This window comes from Leucopleurus acutus, assembly GCF_964270905.1.
Source record: "Leucopleurus acutus genome assembly, chromosome: 4".
Lineage (NCBI taxonomy): Eukaryota > Metazoa > Chordata > Mammalia > Artiodactyla > Delphinidae > Leucopleurus > Leucopleurus acutus.
The window spans coordinates 64,797,267-64,823,710 of NC_139146.1; the positions used below are offsets into that span (position 1 = coordinate 64,797,267).

The 26,444-nt window shown below is 40.9% G+C and overlaps 1 protein-coding gene across 4 annotated transcripts in view; it reads right to left on the minus strand.

The window, feature by feature from the left end:
- The window catches only part of RBM47 (RNA binding motif protein 47), a 165,157-nt gene that overhangs the window by 60,489 nt on the left and 78,224 nt on the right, over window positions 1-26,444 (minus strand). For 2 of the 4 annotated variants that reach the window (XM_082838840.1, XM_082838836.1), the window contains exon 1: window positions 21,969-22,200. The exons of the other annotated variants lie outside the window; for them this stretch is intronic. The gene's annotated coding sequence lies outside the window, so the exon portion shown is untranslated. Of the gene's footprint in view, window positions 1-21,968; window positions 22,201-26,444 lie in introns of those variants that run through there. 4 annotated transcript variants of the gene reach the window in all.

The window sequence follows — 26,444 nt, forward strand, 5'->3', positions numbered from 1 at the left end:
CCAGGGCAATTAGGCAAGAAAAAGAAATAAAGGGCAATCCTATTGGAAAGGAAGATGTAAAACTACGTATATTCACAGCTGACATGATCTTATATGCATAAAATCCTAAAGAATCCACTGAAACACTATTAGAACTACTAAACAAGTCTAACAAGGTTGCAGGATACAAGACCAATATACAAAAATCAATTGTATTTCTACACAGTATCAATGAACAATCCCAAAACTGAAATTAACAGAATAGTTTCATTTAAAATAGCATTAAAAATAACAAAATAATATGAAAACATCAAAATGTTGAAATAAATGAAAAGAGGATCTAAATAAAGAGAAAAACATCTCATGTTCATGGATCAAAGATGTAATATTGTTAATAGCAGTACTCCTCAAACTGATCTATGTATTCAACACAATTCTTATCAATATCCCAGCTAGCTTCTTTGAAGAAATTGATAAGCTGATCCTAAAATTCATACAAAAATTAAAGGGGCCCAGAAGCCAAAACAGTCTTGAAAAAGAAGACCAAAGTTGGAGGACTCACATTTCCCAATTTCAAAACTTACTATAAAGCTATGGTGATTAAGACAGTATAGTACTAGTGTAAGGACAGACATATTGATCAATGGAATAGAACTGACTGTCCAGAAAACAGGCAAAAAACCTCAAACCATATGTCTACAGTGAATTGATTTTTGACAAGGGTGTTAAGTCCACTCAATGGGAAAAGAATAGTCTTTTTAAGAAATGATGTTAGGGACTTCCCTGGTGGGGCAGTGGTTAGGAATCTGCCTGCCAATGCAGGGGACATGGATTTGATCCCTGGTCTGGGAAGATCCCACATGCCATGGAGCAACTAAGCCTGTGCGCCACAACTACTGAGCCTGCGCTCTAGAGCCTGTGCACCACAACGAAGAGTAGCCCCTGCTCGCCACAACTAGAGAAAGCCCGCGCGCAGCAACAAAGACCCAACACAACCAAAAATAAAATAAATAAATATATATATATATATATTTTAAAGAAATGATGCTAGAACAACTATCCAAATGCAAGAGAACGAAGTTGGACCCGTAACTCATACCATATACAAAAATTAAGGGACTTCCCTGGCGGTCCAGTGATTAAGCCTTCATGCTTCCAAGGCAGGGGGCACAGGTTCGATCCCTGATTGGGGAACTAAGATCCTGCATGCTGCGTGGCATGGCCAAAAATAATAATAATAATAATAATGTGTCAATCACCCAAATCTAAGAGCTAAAACCGTAAAACTCTTAGAAGAAAAAAATAGGTGTAAATTTTCATGACCTTAGATCAGGCAATGGCATTGTAGATATGACGCCAAAAGCACAAGCAACAAAAGAAAAGAAATCATTAAATTAGACTTAGCCAACTGAAATGTTTTTGTGCCTCAAAGGACATCATTAACAAAGTGAAAGGTGGACTTCCCTGGTGGTACAGTGGTTAAGAATCTGCCTGGCAATGAAGGGGACATAGGTTCGAGCCCTGGTCCGGGAAGATCCCAAGTGCCATGGAGCAACTAAGCCTGTGCGCCACAACTACTGCAGCCTGCGTGCCCTAGAGCCCGTACTCTGCAAAAGAGAAGCCATCGCAATGAGAAGCCTGCGCACCACAACGAAGAGTAGCCCCCGCTCACCACAACTAGAGAAAGCCCGTGCGCAGCAACAAAGACCAAACGCAGCTAAAAAAAAAAAAAAAAAAGTAAAAGGATAACCCACAAAATGGGAGAAAATATTCGCAAATTAGACGTCTAATAAGGGACCCTTGTCTAAAATATATAAAGAACTCCTACAACTCAATAATAAAAAGACAAATGACCCAAGTGAAAAGCAGGCAAAATATCTGAATGGACTTTCTTCAAAGATACACAAATGGCCAAAAAGCACATGGAAAATGCTCAATATAATTAGCCACCACAGAAATACAAATTAAAATTGTAATGAGATACCACTACACACCCACCAGGATGACTATAACCAAAAGAGCTGATCATAACAAGTGTTGGAAGGATGTGCAGACATTGGAACCTTCATACACTGCTGATGGGAATGTAAAATGGTACAGTCACTTTGGAAAACTGTCTGGCAGTTCATCAAAAGAATTACCATAACCTAGCAATTCCACTTCTAAGTATATACCCAAGAGAAATGAATACTTATGACCACACAAAAATTAGTACATGAATGATCACAGCAGCATTATAATAGCCCAAAAGTAAAGTCAACTCAAATGTCTATCAACTGATGAATAAAGATAAATAAAATATGTCTATTCATACAATGCAAAACAACTACTCAGCAATAAAAAAGAATGAAGTATTGAGACATGGGTGAACCTTGAAAACATTAAGCCAAGTGAAAGGAGCCAGTCACAAAAGACCACATATTGTATCAATTCCATTTATATGAGATGTTCAGAATAGGCAAATCTATAGTCAGAAAGTAGATTAGTTTTGTATATGGCTGGACTAGGGGGTGGGAAGAAAAGGGAAGTGATTGGTAATGGGTACAGGGGATTTTTTTAGAGAGGTGATGAAAATGTTCTAAAATCGATTGTAATGATGGTTGAACTACTCTATAAATATACCAAAACCCATTGAATTGTATACTTTTAAAAAAAATTAATTTATTTATTATTTATTTTTGGCTGCATTAGGTCTTCGTTGCTGTGCGCAGCTTTCTCTAGTTGCGGTGAGCGGGGGCTACTCTTTGTTGTGGTGCGCAGGCTTCTCACTGAGGTGGCTTCTCTTGTTGCAGAGCTCAGGCTCTAGGCGCGGCTCGCAGGCTCAGTGGTTGTGGTTCACGGGCTCCAGAGCACAGGCTCAGTAGTTGAGGCGCACAGGCTTAGTTGCTCCGTAGCATGTGGGATCTTCCCGGACCAGGGCTCGAACCCATGTCCTCTGCATCGGCAGGCAGATTCTTAGCCACTGTGCCACCAGGGAAGGCCCTAATTGTACACTTTAAATAGGTGAACTATATCCCAAATAAAGATGTTATTTTAAAAAAAAAAAAGCCAAGCGTGTGAGAGTGGAAGGATGGCAGATGCTACACTCACCACCCCCGCTTCAGGAGGATCTATTTCAAAGGCTTCTCCTAAATCTCTCCCATTCCAACCCTCATGTCCAAGAAATAACATGCAGACATGCAACTGTGGGAACTGTAATGTTAATGTTACGTATTTTCCCCTGCTTCCATCTCAAACTAGAACCATATAGGTAAAATCTCACCACACAGAATAACCCTACAGAGAAGGTTCCATTATGACAGTGATTTTTTTATGTCCTGGTGGAGGGCTTAGTGCTCCAGCTCTTTGTTATCCTCACAGTGAATAGCTTTTCAAGAAAATGCTTTCTCTGGTCCCTGCTCACTCAGACTTTGTGACGCAGTCCCTGATGGTGTCTGTATATGCGAGCGTGCGTGCGTGCGTGTGTGTGTTTGTGTATGGGTGCACGTGCACTGGGGACGGGAGTGCCGGGGCCAGAGCACTGCTAAACTGAGCAATGTATAATTAACCTCCATTCCCAGCCCCAGCAAGCAATGACTCTCTTCATCGCTCCCTTATATTTCCCCTCCTCAGTCATCCTCATCACTCCAGCCAACCTTCCTTTCTAATAATCCAGAGTGGTTTAGCAGAAAGAAAACAAGACAGAGTCCGGTATACATGAGCTCAAAAACTAACCTTAGGGGCTTTCTTGGTGACGCAGTGGTTGAGAATCTGCCTGCCAATGCAGGGGACACAGGTTTGAGCCCTGGTCTGGGAGGATCCCACATGCCGTGGAGCAACTAGGCCCGTGAGCCACAGCTACTGAGCCTGCGCGTCTGGAGCCTGTGCTCCGCAACAAGAGAGGCCGCGATGGTGAGAGGCCCGCGCACTGCCATGAAGAGTGGCCCCCGCTCTCTGCAACTAGAGAAAGCCCTCACACAGAAACGAAGATCCAACACAGCCAAGAATAAATTAAAAAAACAAAAAAACAACTAACCTTATCACTTTCCACTTAGTAACCTTGGGCAAGCCTCAGATGTTAATTTGTAAAATAAAGATCACAAAATACCCAAATTGTTAAAAAATATTTCTAGAGTTCCCACTGTGAGCTGGGTACTGAGAATACACATCTGAATAAGACAGACTCTAGTTGAAAAACTCATAGTCTAGTAGGAGGCACAGAAATACAAACAAATAATTGTTACAGTGCAGTGTGATAAATGCCACAATAGATGGTATCATGAAGGAGGTAATGACTGATTCTCTTAACAGCTGAGAAAGAGGAAGAAGGATTTATGGTATGGCTGTGGGATTTCACTAAGACAGTGTGTCCACAGAACACTTGGCACACAGCAAGTGCTCAAAGAGTGTGAAGTTCTTCCACAAAGTGCCCTAGGAATGTACACGAAAAAAATTTTAAGTTTTGTCAAGAGAGATAAACTGGAAAGGGCACTCACTGCTCTGGCCAGTTATTATCAAGGGTTAATTCAACTAAAGAAAGGTGGGCATCAGTGTTTTATTTCTTTCTGCTCATAAATATGATAACTAAAAACATATTAATTATAATAAATCTAAATTATAACAAATAAATGTGGATGTTCTGGGGTAATATTATGAATTTTACCATATAATTCTGACTTTGCCAAATTAGAACATCCAGTAAAATGATCCAAAAATTCTTGACTCTTCATTCAGTCATTCAATAGATATTTTTTCACTCCCTATTATGTGGTACCACGCAACAGAGATATAAAATTGAACTTACCACAAACTTCAAGTGACTAGGAAAGAGAATACAAATCCTTAATAAACGTAATGCTGACAGAATAGCATGTGGTATTTATTCCCCCCCAAGGATTATTCAGGAGGTTTTCTTGCTCTTGAAACAAAGCAAGGAGATAATAATGTTCATAATACTGGTTCCTTCCCAATCAGATCTGTACTCTTATGCCAGTTCTAGAACTAGATATTTGTAAATGGGCATCCCCTTGGTGGAAAAAAAGGAAATGATAAAGTTTCTCAATAGAGACAAGTCAAGCACTCAGTGTTCTCAGAGTAAAATCTTGCTGAAATGATAAAACCTCCAGCAGCTATCAATAGGCTTAGCTACACAGATAAACCACCCTGAGAGCTGTAAATCCATGCTAGTAAATGGAAGTGCAAGGAAGGCGGTGTAATTCAACTTTGGAGTCTGAGGCATAAGATGTGGGAATCAACTAGGCACCTGCACTGAGGAAAGGGAGCTAAGGAGTACCGCAGACACCTACTTTCTCCTGCCCATCCACCCTCTCATGTCTCCTATCAACAGACCCCTCCATGTCCCAGGACTCAGGGACAGGTCCAGGTGTGGCACCATGCTGGTGAATCAGAGCCCTTCTGGGGATGAGAAAGCTGTGGGGGTTTCCATAGGAATGAGAATTGTTAAAACAAAAAACCAACACAGAGGACAACAGAGAGATAGAGAAAAACAATCCTGATGACCTCTTTTGACTCCTTTGATTTAGTCATGTTCCACCCCTTGGAATTTCCAGCTAAGTAAATATATATGTATATACGTAACTTTATGTATAGAATTTAATTTGATATATTTGTTTGTTGATCGATTGCTTAAGCTATTTGGGATTGGATTTCTGTCACTTGCAACCGAATGAATCCTAAGTAGCAAAGGGTCTCACTACACCTCTCCTCCCTGGTATGTATTATCATGGGATGGGGTAACCAAGGTCACACAGTAATCTCACCTAACCCCAATTCACTCTTCTTACTCATTTTTCCAGTTCCACAAATGTACTCTCCAGGTCTTATAAAAAGCTGTCATTTTCCCTCCTTAATTCCTTTAGTAAAATTTTACTCTATGCCTCTTTGCCCTTACTGAAAAGGGCATTTCATCCTTTTTGGTGTAACAGAAGAGTGGTGCTAATATGACTTATCTTTTTTTTTTTTTTTTTTGCAGTACGCGGGCCTCTCACTGTTGTGGCTTCTCCCATTGCGGAGCACAGGCTCCGGACGCACAGGCTCAGCGGCCATGGCTCACGGGCCTAGCCGCTCCGCGGCACGTAGGATCTTCCTGGACCAGGGCACGAACCCGCATCCCCGGCATCGGCAGGCGGACTCTCAACCACTGCGCCACCAGGGAAGCCCCTGACTTATCTTTGAAGAGAAGTGCTGACGCTAAACAGAAAATTAACAAAGGACATTCCAAAAAAGAAGTCTCCTCCTAGAAATTCTGTTGTGAAAAGTGGTCAGGTCTCTCTCTCTCTCTGTAGAAAAAATTTATAGAAAATTATCATATTCCTGGAGATAGTTTTTTCTGCAATTATTACAGCCAAATGTCACTAAAGTGCAACCCCTTAAAGTGCCTGTTGATTCCATGTCTGCGCCTGCTGTCCTGAGCAGTGTTAACTGGGATCGCTCAAAGGAACAGAAACAGGCCTCTCGCCTTCCGAGATGGCCCACACTCTGTCTTCGGAGTGTGTTGCTCCCATGGCCGCTCTCGCCTTTTGAGACGGACCGCACTCTGTGGAGTGTGTATCTCCCTCAATATATCTACCCCTTACCTATTTCACACACACACACAAAAGGAACAGAAACAATTGATCATTTTCCTATTTCCTTTTATTTTATCTGCCTTTTCCTGCTTCCCTCTTAGGAAAAAAGAAAAGAGAGGGCAGATAAGAATAAAGAACAAAACCTGTTGGGAGGTAAATTTTACAGCAAACTATGGAAAATCTGTAAGAGAAGTTTTGACCAGGGTTGAACCAGATCAGCACCTGTGTGGGTTAAGCAGTGGTTCACTCATAAACCTGTTTATCTATAGCGCAAAGCAAGGCTATCAGCAGAAACGATGGCTTCTAAACTGTCATTTGGTCTAAACTATTACACATCAGCCTCGGCTGAACAACCTTGGCTAGAGATCTTAAAAAAAAAAAAAACAACCTAGAATTTGTGGAGGGTCCTGGGCCTTGGTAGCTTTTAACAGCTCCTTCTAGGGCTTCCCTGGTGGCGCAGTGGTTGAGAGTCCACCTGCCGATGCAGGGGACACGGGCTCGTGCCCCGGTCTGGGAAGATCCCACATGCCGCGGAGCGGCTGGGCCTGTGAGCCATGGCCGCTGAGCCTGCGCGTCCGGAGCCTGTGCTCCGCAAAGGGAGAGGCCACAACAGTGAGAGGCCCGTGTACCACAAAAAAAAAAAAAAAAGAATTAGCTTTAAAAATTGGTGAAAACTCAGAGAAATACAAATTCAAAAGAAGTTTCCTTCATTTTATATGATAAACTGTAAATGCTTATGGTTTTTTAAAATTTCTCTAATTCTAGAAAGAGACAAATGTCGAGCTGTTACCAGCCTACCTTCAAAACTCTATTGTCCATTTACAATTTGAACTTACTTTATTGAGCAAGCTGGTTTTACTTAGTCTGGTGAATACACAATTGATTTGGGCCACATATCATCAGTGAACTTTCTAGTAATACATATCCCAGGATACCAGTTACCTAAAATCGATGCTTCTTTAAATTCCTTTTCATGAAAAATGCTTAAATTGCTGGTAAATCTAGAAATTCCTCTTAGGGATCCTTGGAAAGCAAACTACAGTATAGCATTCTATTAAAAACTGTTAAGTATGACAGTTGATATAATAGCTTCTACTTGCTGGGAAACATAAGGCGTGCACACACACACATACACACACACAGAGGTTTTCATTTCTAACACAACGTATAAATGTGACTGTGATTTGGTACCTTTACAAACTGGAGCAGATCTTACAGTTAGCTTCAGGTAAGTCTTATTCAGTTAGTTTACACCTCCCTGTGGTATTACCACCTCACGCCTCATGTTAATAATAGGTACTTAATAAATACCCGTTGAATGATATATAAATGCGGGAGGGGACTGAAATGCAAAAATTAGGGAGAAAGGCTACCACAGACAGAAAAACAAAACTCCACACATTCATTCAAAAATAAATCAAAAAGGGTGAAATTTAACATCTACAGCATATGGATCTTATACTCTACCAACAGGGCTTTTAGATTCCAAAATGTATCATTTATTTACATTTTCAGGTACATGGAAATACATACATGGAGAAGTTTTCCTACATCAGAAATGTGACTTACTGTTTAGACTTTCTTTTCCTAAAGACTCTATGAGGAAGCAGTTACTACTTCAGAATCACATCTTATTTAGTCATTCCTCCACTGTTCCCCAAGCACAGAGTCTTTATTACAGCAGACAGCATATTCTGCTTATATTACAACTGGTTGTAGACCTATCGGGCACCTTAGCTACATTACAGTGTTCTTGTTTTGCTTCTATTCATTAATTCATTCAATTCACTCATTCATCCATTGACTATATTGTGCTTTGCCCAAAAGGAGGTACACAATGAATCGCAATATCACAGACACTTTACAGCTGAAGAACACCATTTGGCACTCCTACATTGTGAACAGCGTGAAGACCAAAAGATATGTCTTATTCCTAACTGTGCCCTCAAAGCTTAGCACATTATTTGAGAAATGGTTAATGACGTGAACCACACCTTAGAGATCATCTCGCTCAACCCCTCATTTCCTTTTGGTGACTGGATTATTTCTCAAGATGACAAAGTTACTAATTAGTGGTAGGGCTAGCACTAAAGGTCAGATTTCTTTTCTCCCAACCCAAAGTTCATGTAAAATTCACTTTATGATTGACTCCAGATCAATTCACAACTCAAGTGGCACTGTGATAGTTATTTTCCTGTAGCTCAAAAGCCCACTAGTGTCTTTACAACCACATCCCTTCAAAGCTCCAATTTATTGGCAAAACACTGCATTTTCATGGGAATGCTCTTCTTAATTGAACACTGAGTTTTTCCACTTAGGTGAAGTTCTTAACATCATAATAATGAAGATTAATAATAAATTATGGAACTTCCCTGGTGGTCCAGTGGTTAAGAATCCACCTTCCAATGCAGGGGACACGGGTTCCATCCCTGGTCAGGGAGCTAAGATCCCACATGCCACGGGGCAACTAAGCCCATGTGCCACAACTACTGAGCTCACGCCTCAACGAGAGAAAGAAAACCCTCGTGCCACAACTAGAGGGAAGCCTGCACACCACAACTAGAGAGAAACCCGAGCAGATCGCACAACGTAAGGAAAAAGATCCTTCATGCCTCAACAAAGATCCCATGTGCCACAACTAAGACCCGACGCAGCCAAGAAAAAAGGAAAATAAATATATATTTTTAAAAATTAATGAAGATTAATAATAAATTGTGGAACTTCTCTGGTAGGCCAGTGGTTAAGAATCTGCCTTCCAAAGCAGGGGATGTGGGTTCGATCCCTGGTCGGGGTACTAAGATCCCACATGCTGTGCGGCCAAAAAAAAAAAAAAAAGAATCTGGTGAGAATAGGAGAATGGATAAACAAACTGTGATATAGTCATACAATGGAATATTGCTCATTAAAATCAGATACATGCAATATCATGGCTCACTAGCTTATTAGCACAGATCATTAGCAGAAAACATGCTGAGTAAAAGGAGTCTTACACAGAAGAGCACATGCTGAGTAAACTCTATTTATATGAAATTCGAAAACAGGCAAAACTAATATGTGGTAGGAAAAATAACATCAGCGGTTGACTTTGGGAGATAGGGGTAGGGGCAGGGATTGACTTGGAGGGGGCACGAAGAGAACTTTCTGGAGTGATGGTAATGTCTTTATCATGACTGAGGTTTGGGTTACACCAGGGTATGCCTTTGTTAAAGCTCAGTAAATATACACCTAAGATGAGTGCATTTCATTTTATGCAAATTTTATCTAAAAAAACTATAAACAAATATTGAACTTTAGTTAATGAAGTATTTCAGGGTAAGTATCCCAAAGTTCAGCACTTTGTTTTTGAAGGCCATCAAAAAAATATAGAGAATATATGGATTGAGGAATGGATTAAGAGGTAGATAATGATAAAGCAAGTATAGCAAATGCTAATGGCAGAATTTAAGTTTTGGGTATGTGGGTGTTCATTGTAAGATCCAAATTTGCTGTATGTTTGAAATTATTATAATAAAATAATAAAATGGTGAAAAAAGAGACTTAAGCATACTCTGGGGGCCTTGTTCAAAGCCTTAATGAAGAAACCAACTGTAAAAAGAAATTATTAAGACAACTAGAGCACATAATTTTTCAAATTATTTGAGTTTATTTACTTTGAAGTAAACGGTTAAAAAGAAAAAAAAAAAGCCTGAGTTTGGCATGAGTATAACAAAAAGGGAAATTGACAAAAGATGGCAGTATAGGGCTTCCCTGGCGGTGCAGTGGTTGGGAGTCCGCTTGCCAATGCAGGGGACACGGGTTCGAGCCCTGGTCCTGGAAGATCCCACATGCCACGGAGCAACTAAGCCCATGCGCCACAACTACTGAACCCACGAGCCACAACTACTGAAGCCTGTGTGCCTGGAGCCTGTGCTCTGCAAAAAGGGAAGCCACCTCAATGAGAAGCCGTGCACCACAACGAAGAGTATCCCCTGCTCGCCGCAGCTAGAGAAAGCCCGTGCACAGCAATGAAGACCCAACGCAGCCAAAAATAAACAAATAAAATGAATAAATTAAAAAAAAACTTAAAAAAAATAAAATTAAAGTGAATCTAAGTTCGATTTGTTACTAGAATTTTTTAAATTCTTATGACTCCTTTGAATGAATTAGAAACACCCAAGTCATAACTGCAGGTCTTAGAATTACTGGGTTAGTCATATTAAATAAAGATAGCATTGTCATTCATTCATTCATTCAGTGAATGTCTCTTTTGCAAACTCCATAGTAATATAATTACAACTATGAAGAAACACTGTATATAAAGAATTCCTAAAACACCTTTAGGAAAAACCCACAGCCAGGCCCAAACAATTCCAACACGTAAGGTGTGGCATTTAAAAAATACAACCAGTAAGACTCTGCACTTCCACTGTAGGGGGCGTGAGTTCAATCCCTGGTCGGGGAACTAAGATCCTGCATGCTGCGTGGCTCAGCCAAACAAAAATAAATAAATAAATATATAAAAAACCAATAACATTTTCATCTACTTGATCTTAAACAACTCGACTTAATTTTGTATTTAATGAACAGATCTGAGGTCCAAACAGACTGGTTATGTAGGTAATAAGCCTTACTGAAATAACCACACAACACACGGGCTTCTGAATTTACCAAACAGATGAATTAGAAGGTGATTTAGGTCATGTAACAAAATAATTTTTTTCTTTACAAAATGATCTACCCCAGTACTCTCTTTTGCTTCCTCAACACATTGAAAACTCGACTGGTTTGCTAGATTTCCCTTTAACCACAACTTTTTAGTAATAAATCCATTACAGAAAACATAGACTATGGGCCTGTGATCTACTCTTTGGTCTATGTCATGTCTCTTATTCAGTTTTCACTTGTTGATGAATTTCAAGTTCTAAGTTTTTGAAGAAATGTCTGCAAGGGGAATAGGTACTTAAACTGGGCTCTGGAACAATTATGTTCTTCACTGAATTCCACAATGTCAAAAAAATAGTAGGAATAAAACAAAAGCTCCAGGTGACTGAAGGTTTAATTTGGAGTCCAAATGTGCACAGGATATCAGATGATGGTTTCATTTATGATGAAGAGTAAAATAAAAACAGGGAAATACTCCTGGTCTTAATTTGAGCATAATCAAAACTTGAACTTGACCGTTGCAACCTAAGGCCATACATATCTCATATAACATGAAGATAAAAGTTACAGTGAAGGTTGTATGGCAAAGATGTGGAAAACAGAAATAAGGGTGGCATATAAAACAAATCCAGGAGTTCTGTTGCTTATGGTTCTAATCTCAGAGGGTAGAGGGATGCACGGCCTTTACTTCATACTCTCAGATCCTGAACAGGTTATCTTGATCAGTGCTGTCCAACGGAATTTTCTGTGATGAGGGAAACATTCTATATCTGCACTGTCTACTACACTGGCTACCAAGCAAGTGCTATTAAGCATTTGAAATGTATTGGTACAAACAAGGACCTAATTTATTTATATTTAATTAATTAAAGTTAAATAGTTGCGTTGCATGTGGTTATTAGCTACTGTATTGGACACACAGGTCTAGATTCATAGGGTAGCCCCCAGACAGAAGAATAAGAGATTTGGGGCAGATTAGTAAGTCTTAGAAATGTTGTTATCCAGTCTGGTAGAGGGCAAGGAGCTAATCAATGCCCTTTCCATTCAAGTGGTGAGCAGAAGGCACCAATATCATTTAATACACTATGAATATCTGAGGTCATCTTTTTCAAGATTCAATAAAGGTTCAGATGAGAGTCAAATGAAGCTCAGTAGCTCAAGTGATGTTACTTTAGTCTTTTAGTTCTTCGTTTCCAGAGGCAGAATTCCCTTCCTGACACCAATATTAAGTAACCACAAAACCGCTTCCACCAATTGCACACACACCTGCACCACAAGCCCCAGCACACACACATATTCTTTCCTCCATCTCCTGCTTCCCCCAGCTCAATCTCCCATCCAGGCAGTCTTAAGCATTAACACAGACTGCAGCAAAACCCCCTGATTCTGGCCTGTCAGCTCACCAGAATGAACACACACGAAGGTCAAGTTTGGGCATTTTTAGCTGTTTTGGGTATGTCTGAAGCAGGTCTGCCTGCCTGCCTTCTAGGGTGGGTCTGCCGAATTGGACAAATCGACTGTTGCATTGTAATCATGTTGACGTTATTTCCCAGAGGATATTTGTTTGATTGGTCCTTGTTACTCTGTTCAGAAAAGAGTACAGAACTTCATTCAATGAATGAGCCTGGTCTGAATTGAGAAGTCAAGTATGAATGAGGATGTGGACAGGACTCTCCAAGTGTTGTTGAGAAATAAATGCCCTGGCTTAGTGCATGTTTTTCCCATCTCTCTGATGGGGGGCGAGGCGGAGGAGGAGAGGCGGGGAGAGAGATTAATGACTGTGTGAACCAGTCACTGTTCAATGATATAGAACTTGAAAACAGTTGAATTTGTTAAGCCTGAACAGACGTAGGGCAGTGTTGCGTCACAGGCTCAGAACCGGTGACTAAAATCTGACCTTTATATCTTCCCTCTTCTTTCACTCCCTGTCTTTGAAACAAGAACTACAAAGACTTGAAATCAGAACCTAAAGCTGAGAGAGAAGAACAAATGCAATAGAAGTGTGATGAGTCTGCACTGGGCAGAGGAATCCTCCTTACAACGTGGTCTCAAGGTAGAGGGAGGCTACATAGAGGTGAGGTCTGCAGAGGTTCTGGTGGCTGCTGATGGCCAGCAGTGGGTGACAGGAATTGGAAGGAGAAGGTTTCCTCCAGATCACGGAAGAAGATCATTCATGAAAGGTGAACTGCATACTCGCATTTTCAGGAGGAGGCAGTGGAGGAGAGCTGTGGGCACAAGTAACACCAGTCCTGGGCATTCTGAAAAGACTCAGAGGGTGCAAGGGTTCTTACTAGCAGCATACAGTTGGAAGGTCAAAAAGCTTCTTCCCATGGTCACTGCTTTCTGCTCCCGTCACCTTGGACAGTGTTTACTCTCTGTATCTTGTGGCTCGGGCAGCAGGAGACTTTGAATTTCAGTGATCTTTAGAAATAACATTTTCATATGCTTTTTCTGATTATACAAAAAAAAATCAGTGTTCACCATGGAAAACAGAAACATCACACACGCGCGTGCATGCACACGCGCGCGCACACACACACACACACACACTGGGGTAGATGATTTCTTATTAAAGGCCATAGGGAAGAAAGAAGACAGGATATGGAAATATGGATAATTAAATATAAAACTGTAAACCCTCTCTCTCATCATGGGTGGGAATTTGGGTGTTTGATTCTTCAGTGGTGTTCCTCTACATTCTTCTACATTATTTCTTTCAAACAGAATCCCATCCATGGGATTACTGGATTGAGCATTTCTAAGGTTCTTGATATATATTGCCAAACTGTTTTCCCTACTAGGTCATACCAATATGCGTGGCCACCAGACATATATAAGGAAGTTGGCTTTCATGGCAGGAAAATGGTACCTCACTGTTGTTTTAATTTGCAGGTTATTTGCAAAACTGACTTTCTTCCTTGTGTTATCACCAGTATTTCTCTTTTGTGAATTAGACTGTTCCTTTCAACTTTTTTCTGTTGTTTAACTTCTCAGATTCCATGATAAGACCTTGTGAATAGAATACTGAATTAATAAAATACTGAATGACTTCTTTGTGTCGAAAATCCTTCCCCCATCAAAAATTATCACTATTAACTTAATTTGTTCACATTCCACTCAAACTTCTTATTTTGGTCACCACTTTTACGTGGCCCAGAAATAGGCCATTTGTGAAATATCTGTATGCGGCAGGTTTTTTTACCAAAAAAGTGCTTAGGGAGGGCAAAGGACAGTCAACTTCTGAAGGCAAATTATAAAAATGAAAAAGGCTGTTTGTTGTTTTTTTTACTTTTAAGAATAAGAAGATGCCTTAATTCTTTTTTTTTTTAACATCTTTATTGGAGTATAATTGCTTTACAATGGTGTGTTACTTTCTGCTTTATTCCTTAATTTTTCTTCTGGCAAAGACAAAGAAGGGTTGGAGTAAACTTCATAGGCCAGAATCTTCTGATATTTAATTTTTTTCTATAGAATAACAGTACAATATCCGAATCAGTGTCACTTCCTAGAATTAAAAGCAAAACTTTTACCGCACAAACAGCAGAATGTTCCTGAGAGGCATACAATGTGACAGTACACAGATGAGATAGCAGCCAGAAGCATGGAGAAATTTCTCTAAGTCACAGATGAGTTGGAGGAAGGCCCAGGCATAAATCAATTCCTTGTTTCCTGGTCAGTGTTCTTTCTATAGCACCCCAACTCCTCAGAGGCTGACATCTTCTACAAAATATTTCATTTAAAAATTCCAATGAAAACAGCTATCCTATTATGTAGCAAGTAAAGCCCTTATCATTTTATGAATGGGATTATATTCAATCATTTGTGATGTGTGCAGATGCCCTGTTTAACACCCTCATTATATGATCTTACTCTCTCTGACATATCTATTCAAACGTGCCTATGAACTACGCTATTTGTTATTAAAAAATGAAAGAGTGGGCATTTCTTACAGCTTTACAATAAGAAGCCATTTAATTAGAGGAGTAGAATAAAAGCCTTTGTTTTGTTTCTACTCAAAGTTTGCATTTGCAATTGACACAGAGATCGCACTCACTTCAACAATGGGGAATTTAAATGGTGAGGTTTCACAATCCTTAAGGGGGAAGAAAGTCTATGTGACAATGTTCAATCCACTGAATTCACTATTAAGTAAGAGTCCAGTTCCATTCACATGTGCCAACTTCCTTCCAGGAAATCCTGTTTGAGAGGAAGGCAAACTAAGATCACCCACGATGTGCCAGATACTTTCATATACTGCATGTTATCTCAATTAATCCTAACAGTAACTGCCAGAAGGTTGGTAAATTTGCCGAAAAAGTAAAAGTGCCGTACAGAGAAAGCCACTGTACTGGGAAGGGCAGAACGCTCAGCTGCTGGCTGGCTCTGGTTTTATCACACAGGACAAGACCAATATGTAGTCAACCTCATGACGGTGTTTTTTTGTACCCAACTGGCATCCAAGGTATCTTTCTGGCTGACTCAGTTTTTTGAGACCATCCTATCTGCAGCCACACTATAGTTGTCTTGGATGCTGGAAACCACTTGATTCCACTTCCAGACATGGCTGTTTGGTGAAGGAAAACAATAACTCTGATGGAGAGAAATAAGCAGCGGCTTTGAACACTTCTCTCCAATTTTCCATCATGGAACTGTTTTTTTAGAACACAACAATCTTGAGAGTTAGAGAGATCTTGAGAATCACCTGGACCAATCACCTTTTCAAAGAGCTACCCTTTCTTCCAGCATCCCCATCAGGGGTCCCCCAGTCTCACTGATGAAGACAGGACCCTCTGCACTCAACACTTGACCACATGGCAACCAAATCTAGTTTTCCTATGGCTCCAAGAGTTAAAAAAAAAATTTTTTTTTTAACTGAATACAACCCAGTACATGTCTTTGTTAAGTTCTAAAGAAAATGCCCATTTGTCAGGAAGATGTGTTGAGGTGAGTTAAGGCTTGTCAACAATTTCTTTTAGGGCTCCTGCACTTGTCTCAGTTGTAACTGAGAAGATAATGGAAAGACACTATTTACTGATGAGAGGCAGGATGGCGTGGGGAAACTCAATGGGCTTCGGGGTCAAACTAATCTGAGTGTGAAGGCAGATTCCAGCATTTACTAAGTGATGTGGCTTTATTCAAGGCTCTTGAGCTCTCAGTGACTCAGTTCCCCCAATTGTAAAGGGGGTTAATGATTCCTAGCTTGCAGGATTGTTTCAAGAATTGGGGATAATATACATACAGTAGCCAGTACAATGCCTGACACATAGGAAGTGCACAGTCAAATGGTAGGATTTGAGAAGCCATCACAGACCAAAGACGGTTTTGAAGGAGAGCTATTTTTAATGGCTGATGCAGTTCACCAAACACTGCTTGGGTGGCTATGTGGGCAGTGGGAAGAGGTGGCAACATGGAGGCCGAAAGTCTGGATGCCACCTCTCTCCCTAACAAGGTGTGACCTTAGGTTCTCTATTTCAGCTTTCTCATATACAAAATGGGTATATGTTACATCTCAGAATTTTTTTAAAAAGATAACTATAAAAATTTGGGAAAGTATTTTTTAAAGTATACAAATACAAGATATTGTTCCTGTGGTGGTTCATAAAGTTAAAAAGAATCAAATGAAATCTTCAATGACTGCTTTCAAGCATCCCATATGAAAGGGGATTTCTACTAACTGAGAAAATAATGATACCTTTGAAGCAAAGAATCCGGGCATCTCTTGCTTTTTCTAAAAGTGACTTAAAACAATTGATTGCGACACTCAGGGTATTCTCTTGTCTTCCTCTGGGCATAGGGGGACGCTTATCTGTGGTCTCACTGAAATGATGACCCGATCACACTGATCTGCCTTACAATATTAATGCAAAATTAAAAACATAACCTCTTTTATTCCCAACTAGAAAAAAAAAAATCTAAAGGGTATATGCTCCCTTTTGTTAGTCTAACTGAAGGACATTCTAAGCAAGTTTCTGATAAAGTTTGAAGCAGGAATGGAACATTTGTGAATGCCTATACTTGTAGGATGGAAAATCAAGAAAGGTAGTAAGGAAAAGGAAATTTAGAAATTTTGTTCATTTCCAAGATGATCAGATGAGTCAGAGAATTCAACATGTAGACCCTTCTGGGAGTTAGGATTTAAAACACTGCAAACCCCACATTGAAAGATGTGACTTTTGCCTCCCAGGAAATTTCTCAGCAATTCTGACTTGAAATTCACCCATCCTTTCTTATGGTGATTGAACATTTCTTTATGCATTGATATTGAAACCTGATCTTAAGGAGTTCCCTGGTGGTCTACTGACTAGGATTTGGTGCTTTCACTGCCATGGCCAGGGTGTGGCACAGCCAAAATTTAAAAAAAAAAAAAAAAAACCTCAATAGTTGCTAATTAGATTTTAGATTATACCACGTGCAACTCAAAAAAAAAATGCATAAGCCACAAAAATTTATTCATAAAGAAAAGTTTGCTTGTTTTCAAAACAAAACAAACTTTGAAGGGAAAGATAGAAAAAATGACCTAAGAAAAGTCAGGTCAATGGCCAGCTTTCCAGCAGGAGGCACACTGGTCTGCACTGCTGTATAAAAGCTGAGTCTTTGTTAATGAGGTAGCACAGCCTCAGCAGTCACCTGGCACAGTCTCTGCCAGGACGGGTTTGCTCTCTACTGTAACTAACCACTTGCGTGTTAGTTCAGACCAACTGTGAAGTCATGAAACTTTTCTCAGGCTCAGTTTCCTCATCTGCAAACCGTGGGAGTCGCCTCCTAGGGTGCTGGTTTCACTTAAACAAACAGCCTGTGCAGAGTACTTAGCAAATCCACTCCCAGAAAGACTTCTCTCCTTCCACCCTTTCAGGTGATAACATTTCCAACCCACCTTTTATAAGATCATTTAATTTGAAAGGGCTGGCACACACAGGGAATAATTTGCAGCTCATAGAGTCATGTTTTTAATCCCCCCCACCACCAAATTTATTAAATTGTGGTGTATTCTTACAAAGAAATACTATGCAGCAATGAAGGAATATATAGCTACATAAAGTAAAGTTGAGTGAAAGAAGCTGGGTACAAAAGAGCACATACATATGATTCCACTTTTATGAAGTTCAAGAACAGCTAATGTATGGTGATAGAAGTTAGAATAATGGTTACCTGGAGCAGGGTGGGTGACAGAGAGGAGAGGCACAAGGGAACCTTCTGGGACAATGAAAATGTTCTGTACCTTGAACTAAGACTGGTGGTTACACAAGTGTATGTAAAAATTCAAGCTGTACACTTAAGAGTTGTTCATTTTACTGCCTTTATGTTATACTTGAATAAATAATATTTGAAATAATATTTTCTAAAGCACTTACTTGACTTAATTTCATTACATGGAAGTTTTTCTCTCATGCATTCTTCTAGGCTCTTTTTGTATAAGTGATAAATATATTCACTGGTACCTCATAATTGTAGGAATAAAATATTACTCATATATTAAATTTTCCAAATAACTGAATGTATCCATTTAAGTAAGAAAACTATTACTTTCTTGGATGGAAATCTTTATAAAATGATTTGTAGTCCTATCAGCTTAAACGCTACTGCGCACATTCTTCTTCTTGGTGAACCAAGGCTATCCTTAGAAACTTATATGGTTGAGCTGAGCTGAGAGGAAATGATGGCTTCAGGGGCCATTGCTTCTAAACTGGGTGACAGTAATTTTTGCCCCTTCCCTGTTATCAGGGGCTATTTTTCATTGTTACATGCCTGCCGCTAACCTTCCTGGTTCTTACCATTTGCTTTCTTTCACTCATTTATTCATGTATCTGGTACCTGTCTTTAGAATGCCCAGTATGTGCTAAGTACTGGAGATATAGTAGTGAATAAGACACTTGCAATCCATAATGTAAGGGGGACTTATTTTTTGGCAGAAGAGGCAAGTATTGATATAAAACAAGGGTGATGACTATCTTAAAGGGGCAGGGGTATAGGACCTAATGTAGGGGGTCTGGGAAGGCCACCTTGAGGAAGGGACATTTGAGAACTGAGAGATAAGAACCTAGCCTAGAATGAGACCTCAGTAAGTACTTGTTCAATGAGTGAATGATCATTAGCCAAAGAGCTCTGATTTATTGTGCACTGAGAAAACAGGAATTCTACTGAAAGATGTCTAAACCAAGAGCCAATGGCACAGAGTGAGGCCCGGACGGACATAATGGCGTTAATTTTTTGACTACTGTGAAGACTGTTTTTTGCCTTAACTCAAGACCTTGAGTTACTAGACCAGTGAAGGATTTTTAACCGTTGCTTGATTAACCTATACAAATTCAGTTTTTACCAAAACAAAACCAGCCCAAAGTAGCCCTGGGTCTTTATGATGATTCCTCTAGTTTGCCTGATCCCAAGTTCCCATGAATGTGACCTTCCTGGCACGGGCACCCAAAAAGGTGGTGTCACCCACCCATACCTTCTGGTGACAGCTCTGTCCAAGCAAGCCAAAACAACCATGACTCCTTGGGCATTACCGCACGTTGCAAACCACCATCTAATTTGGGGCCTATTATTGTCCCTGGAGATTTCACCTTTATGACATATTATAAACCAAGAACTTGCAGTCTAAAGGACAGAAGGAACAGATGACAACAATCTTTGCAGAGAGACTTTACTCAAATATACGCCTTATAAAGCCAGCCTGATATAGAAGCATTATTAACATATCACATGGAATAGCAGCAAAGTTTAAAATGCCAGAGATAGGGGCCAATGTACGCAGGGTTTAATTTGACATCTGAGTTGGTCAATTAACAAACTACCATGTAACTGCAAAAACTCCTAATGAGAGGGCTTCCCTGGTGGCGCAGTGGTTGAGAGTCCGCCTGCCGATGCAGGGGACACGGGTTCGTGCCCTGGTCCGGGAAGATCCCACATGCCACGGAGCGGCTGGGCCTGTGAGCCATGGCCGCTGAGGCTGCGCATCCGGAGCCTGTGCCCCGTAACGGGAGAGGCCACAACACTGAGAGGCGCCGCGTGCCACACACACACACACACACACACACACACACACACACACACACACACACAGCCTCCTAATGAGAGATGTAAATGTAGCCTTTGCTGACCTTCGTTTCTTAAAATTCCATACAGATCTTTGGGACTTCTAATTTTAAAAAGCCAAACAAAGGAACTGCACCGAATAGGAATTTCCCAGTGAAATAAAGGGAAGCAGGGAATGACAAGTATCTAAAGGTGATTTATTTTTAGAATTTCTTCCAGTCTTTCTGTTCCTCTGACAAAATTTCAAATGTAAAACTGTATCAATCTACTTCAGAGACAGTGGAATTAACACATGACTTCCTTCACCGGTCAGGGTCTATTTTGGATTTATGAGGTATCATTGAAGGTCAAAAGTTTGACAGACTCTTAAGCAATCTAGGTGCATCTATAGGACAGACAAGTAGAGAGCAAGTATTCTTACCCCTGTTTTGAAATTTTAGAAGAGGTAAGAACAATATTGATCTGATTGTGGCAAGTTACATAAACTTCCAGTAGTCAGGGTAGTGAAATGACTCAATGCTAAATCCCATTTTCTTATATTCATATAAAAATAATTAAATCTGCTCTCCCTCAAGTGAACTGGATGTCTTTGGCCCTCCACAGTTGTTAGATTTAGTCCCATTTGCCTAAGTACACAAAGCCACAGGGACATTTTTCCCATGAAGGAAGTTTCCTCTAATTTTGAAACAATCATTTATTCCAGCCATTTTGCAATGACTGGGAACTTGTCAGAAGACTCTCAGCTTCTTACTGCCAGAGTCACTGGGCAAAAGAGTACCCAAATCACGTTCTTTCATAAATCAATATGCTTGCAGTCTAATCTTAATTTTAGTTCCCTCTTCATGCTGAGGTTTCCCACCATAAGATAAACACACGAAAGATTCCATATGCTCGTTACACCGCAAAGACTATACTGCAACTTCTTTCCCCAGAAACTGGCCATTACAGAAATCTTTTGCAGCTATTCTTTTTCTAGATTTTCCTATCTCCTGTTTGGGTTTTAGCCATTAATAACACAGTTCCAGGTATCTGTGTCCAGGATATCATTATTACACTTGATCAAATGGAAACATTTGATTACGGCTCTAGTTTTATCACGTACGCTCGTATTTTCTACAAAAGAAAAAAAAATAAGCTAGAATAGAAATACTTAGTATTCTCAAGAAATACTGTCATTAGTTTCTCCCAAACTAGGTATGACCAGTATATAAAGTTACTCCTAGCAACTGCGTTCTAAAAACAAAAGTTGAAGATAAGAAGCAGTCTTTCAAGCTGACCTTTAATCGGGATAGGGGATGGGGGAGGAAAGAAAGTTTAAGAGTATTTTCAAGCAACCAGAACCACCATTTAGCGAAAGCTCTTCATGGAATGAGTCACGGGGTATAATGAAGCGCAAATCACAAGGTTACACGTCGTCTCCTAGAAACGCCGCACCTGGTTCCAAATTCTTTGCTAGAGCAAATGCTAAGTTCTGATTCAGGCCCCTGGAAAACCTCAAGCACAGGCAGATTTCACCTCCTTCTCCATGACACACACCTCCCCCTAGTAAAACTGAAAACAACGTTTGACTGAAACTGAAGATTACAATTATCCAGGGCTCCAGGCCACGGAAAAATAAGAGTTTGCAAAGCAATCACTTGGCCCCCTTCATCCCCTCACCATTCCCGCCCCTTCAGCAGAAGGGAAGCCGAATCGGTACGCAATCTGAAATTCTAAACATGTATAAATTCTAAACTATGAAACAAGTACCTGCCAAACACCTGGAGCGCTCTTTCCCCGGCTGGCTCTCTCCTCCCACACGCTCTGGCAACGGAATGCCCTTCAAAACCATGGCTCAGTGCTTTTGGTAAATGTTTTACGAGACACTAAACAGCCTTGAGTCCCACCCTCAGAGCAAACACCATTGAGAGAACACAATATAATGGTCGCAGAGATATCGTGTGATGTGCAATGATGCAAATGAACAGGCGGGCTCTATTTCCACACTTCCCCTTAAGGGGAAAAAAATCCCAGACTTGCAAGGGGTGGGATGGAGGGCGGCTAGAGGAAGGGCTCGCAGAAATAAACCTTAATACTAGAAGCATTCCAGTTTTGTGTGGTGTTCTGTTTTGGTTAAAGCGGCATTATGATAAGCTCATTGTTCTAATCCCCAAGCAAGTCTTGGCTTTCTAAATGAAAAAGTGTTAAAGGCAAGAGTTAACAGAGGGTAGAGTGTCGTCCCCCCCCCCCCCCCCCCCCCCCCCCCGCCCAGTGAATCTGTAGACACCGGCGCAACTACACATGTACCGTAGATTTCTACTTTTCAGAGGAAATCCAACTCCAAAAAAGCTTTTCATAAACCATCTTCCACAAAACACAAAATGTACTCCCCATTTTCCATATCCCTCAAGTAATTCACAGTTAAAAACCAACTCTGCTCCAAACCAGAAGTTTTGCATTCCATTCGAGTTAACAATTACAACTGGAGGATAACAGAAACTTGCTGGCACTGAATTATTAGCATACCCAGAATGTCAGGTGCCTCTTGGTACCACCAGGGTTAACAAGATAAAAAGAGAGGGTGTCCAGGGATCGTCGGCCTGGCATTACAGAAACTACATATGGACATGGCTGGAGTCTGGAGCTCAAGTGGGCCGCTTGCACCTACCTGCTCTTGGAACTGAGAAATGAGAAAACAGAATTATCGAGTGACTGTCAAGCCTACTCTATGAAAAGAGACCAAGGCTGTAGAGAGGAGAAGGAAGAAGTGACTTTGGCTTTGGAATCTCACACACAGCCAGGTTAGGCAACTACGAAAACCGTTTCTCTGGGCCCTACCCCCTAACCCAGTCCCCAGGAATACTTAGAATTCTGCATTTCATACCTTTAGTATATCCAGTGGGGGAAAAAAGAAAACTGAACACAGAATTGCTGTCATGGCTTTTCTTCACACCAGCTGTGTGATCTTGAGCGAATCACTTAACCTCTCTGAGCCTGTTCCCTCATCTATAAAGTAAAAATGTCTAGAAACAGAAAAGATTTGCCAAAGAACTGACAGCACTCCCAATCTGAGAGCCTAGAAAATGGCATATACACATTTTCAAAGCATTTTAGGGTTGTTGTTCATTTTTTTCTCCCCCTACCTCCTGAATATGTCTTATCTTGTTTTCAATTTCCTTGTATCACAGATGCCTCAGGTTAGGGCTATGACTGACCTGCCTTGGGTGGGTATCCTAAATGCCCGGTTATCTGCCTCTCAGGGGCGTGGTGAGGGGGCCTTCCCGGCCTCCAGCCCAGGCTGTCAGCGCCTGTGCTTTCACATTTCTCCTCTCGAATTCATCTTGCCCTCTAACACAGATACCTGCCTGCCTCCCTTTCCTTTTCCTTCTGTCTTCTTTTTTTTCTCATTTTCTCTTTCTTTTTTCCCCTTTCTACCCTCCTTCCTTTTCTGCCCTGCATCCTTGAGAGAGAGATGTGGACATCAATTATTCTCATCATCCTGTTTCTTCTGTTATTTTACATGATATATCAAACAAGCCGGTGAGGGATGTGAGATAGATGTGTTATCATCCAGATTCTACTAAAGAGAGATCCAGAAAGATTCAACAGCTGGCCCGAGGTCATGGGGCTGAAGCTTGGCTCTCCTGACAGGCCAGGGTTGCCCTACTGCCGTTCCTGGCCCTGACCACCCGACTCCCCACCCTCAAATGTACCTCTTCTCAGTGCCCCAAAGTCCCCACCTGGTCTAATCGGGTCTCACTGCTAATTGTGGCATATTCCCCTCTCAGAGCATTCTTCTCCTCATCTCCTTTCTTCCCCTCTCTGGACTGTCAAACTCTCACCCTATTTTTAGAGTCTATCTCACTTGACCCCCATGACCCACCTCCTGGCTACTGCTGGCCCTGTGTGCCCTTCTTTAGGCAAACCCAAGAGAAGCAAATCTCCAAAGTGACAAAGCTGCATGACTTGGGGAATAATTATTCACTTCATAGGAGTCTTTCCTTATTGGGTACCCATGCCACGCTGCACCAGCATATTTATGTGTACGTCAAAAGTTTTCTAGACCGTAAGAGTATCCACCTCTGCACCCTTAGCATAGTGTCCAGTGCTTACTGTTAAGGAATATATTTGAATTCTGAAGGAAAAAAATGTGAAGACATAATATCAGAATCCAAAGTAGTGCCTCCATGGAGTAAACTCCAGGAATGACTGGAGGCCCAAGAGTTTAGGGTTTTGATGTAGCAGGTTTTTTTGGTTTGGTTTTGTATTCAGAGAGAATGAGAAAAGTGGATTATAAAGACAGGGTAGCAAATAAACTAACCATCAAATCACGCCATGAAACAAGAACCAATGATTAAATGCCTACAATTCACCAGGTACTTGATATACAATCTCATTTAATTTAATCAAACAGAGGAGGAGGAGATAGGTTCAAAGAGCCTGCCCGAGGGCACGCACTTTGCCAATAAGGGCAGATCTGAGAATCAAAGCAGATCCAATCCGAGTCCTTGCTCTTCACCTGAGCCACGCTCTCCTGACACGAGGACCCTGCAGCCTGCTCAGTCTAGGGACTGTCTGCTGCCCAAATCCAGAGCCACCTGTGTATGCTTTCTAGACTCTATGAGAACCCGTTCGGCCCTGTTCTTCAACTCCTTTTCCTTGAGTTCCCCAATCCCTTCCTTTCACCTTTTCTTTTTATCCCCAAGACAATCTGTCCTGCTCACTTTGAAATCTATTGACAAACTCTATTATTGGGGCCCTCATTTGACCACAAAAACCATCCAGAAAGTATGGATTTCCCTACTTCACGTACACCTTTATGTTCATTTTTTTCCTATGGTCACAAATTTGATACTTGACTTTAAACACTGTAGGTTGTGTTATGTATAGCCCTTGGTGTGCTACTGTATTCAAATATTCTACCTCTTGCTGCTCAGAGACTAAATTCTGTGTCCCTGAGGAAGAACCGTGCCTTCTATACCATAACAATGTTTTACAATAGCATTTTCCCACTTCCAGCCAGGCAATTCTAAATTGAGTTTTGTGCTATTGTTTTGGGTATGCCAGCATGCGGGTGTGCCCCTAGTATTCTTAACTGCCAAGTTCTGTTAGGGCAGAAAAATCAACCTCTGGCGCGTGCTGCTCTATCACCGTGGGCCTGTTCCAGAGTGTCTGTGAGTTCCAGGGGCCCACCTCTAGCTTAGGTATATTTGAATCTAGCATATATTTGGCGTGCAAGATGATTCCAGATTCTGAAAGGAGTTTTGCGCTCTCTTGGAGACTAGTGACAGGAGAGGAAGCAGCAGCAGGAGGTGAATATTTTATTTGGAACTAGTAGGTCTCCCAGAATCTTGGAAAGGTCTTGAAACTCCCCTGAATCACTCAAGCCCCTTCGGTTTTCTGGAGAGGGCTTCAGAGAGCATTGTGAGTGAGGCCTCAGAAACTGCTGGTCCCCTAGTCCAGCCTAAACCAAACCCTAAGGAAGGTCCCAATAGTCCCTGGTGTTTTCCCAAACTGCTTCAGGAAGGAGACGGTGGAACAGATGAGGGGAACACGTGATGAATCTACACTGTCCAGCAATGTCTTTCACTGGGTCATCAGCCACTAGAGCAGCAGTTCTCAAAGAGAGGTCCCTGGATCCCCTGGGAGATCCTAGGACTCTTTCAGGTCTGCAAAGTCAAAACTATTTTCATAATAATACTAACATTTCTGCCCTTTTTTTCACTGTGTTGACATTTGCACCAATGATGAAAAGGCAGCAGAAGGTAAAACTGCTGGTACCTCAGCACAGAATAAGACAGTGGCACAAATGTGTACTAGTAATCATAGCATTTTTTTATTGCCAGGCTCTAGAAGTTGTTTTTATTTTTTTCTTAAGTGGCAGTTTTTCTTAAGAGTGTACTTGAAGCAGGAAAATATTAATTTTATTATGTCTTGAGCATATACCTTTTTAAATATTCTTTGTGATGAAATGGGAAGCAAGTACAAGCACTTTTGCTGCATAATAAATTATGATCGTAGGCTCAAGGAAAGTCATGTGTGTGACTGAGTTACAGACTGAGCTACAGCTGCTTTCATCATGGAAAGCATGGAACACTATTTTTACTTGAAGCAGATAAACTATGGCTATCCAGATGTGGGTTTTTGGTAGACAATTTCTGGAAAAATGAGTGAAGTGTGCCTATCACTTCAAAGAACACAACTAATAGTATTACTATTTGTTTCCAATGATAAAATTTGAGCTTT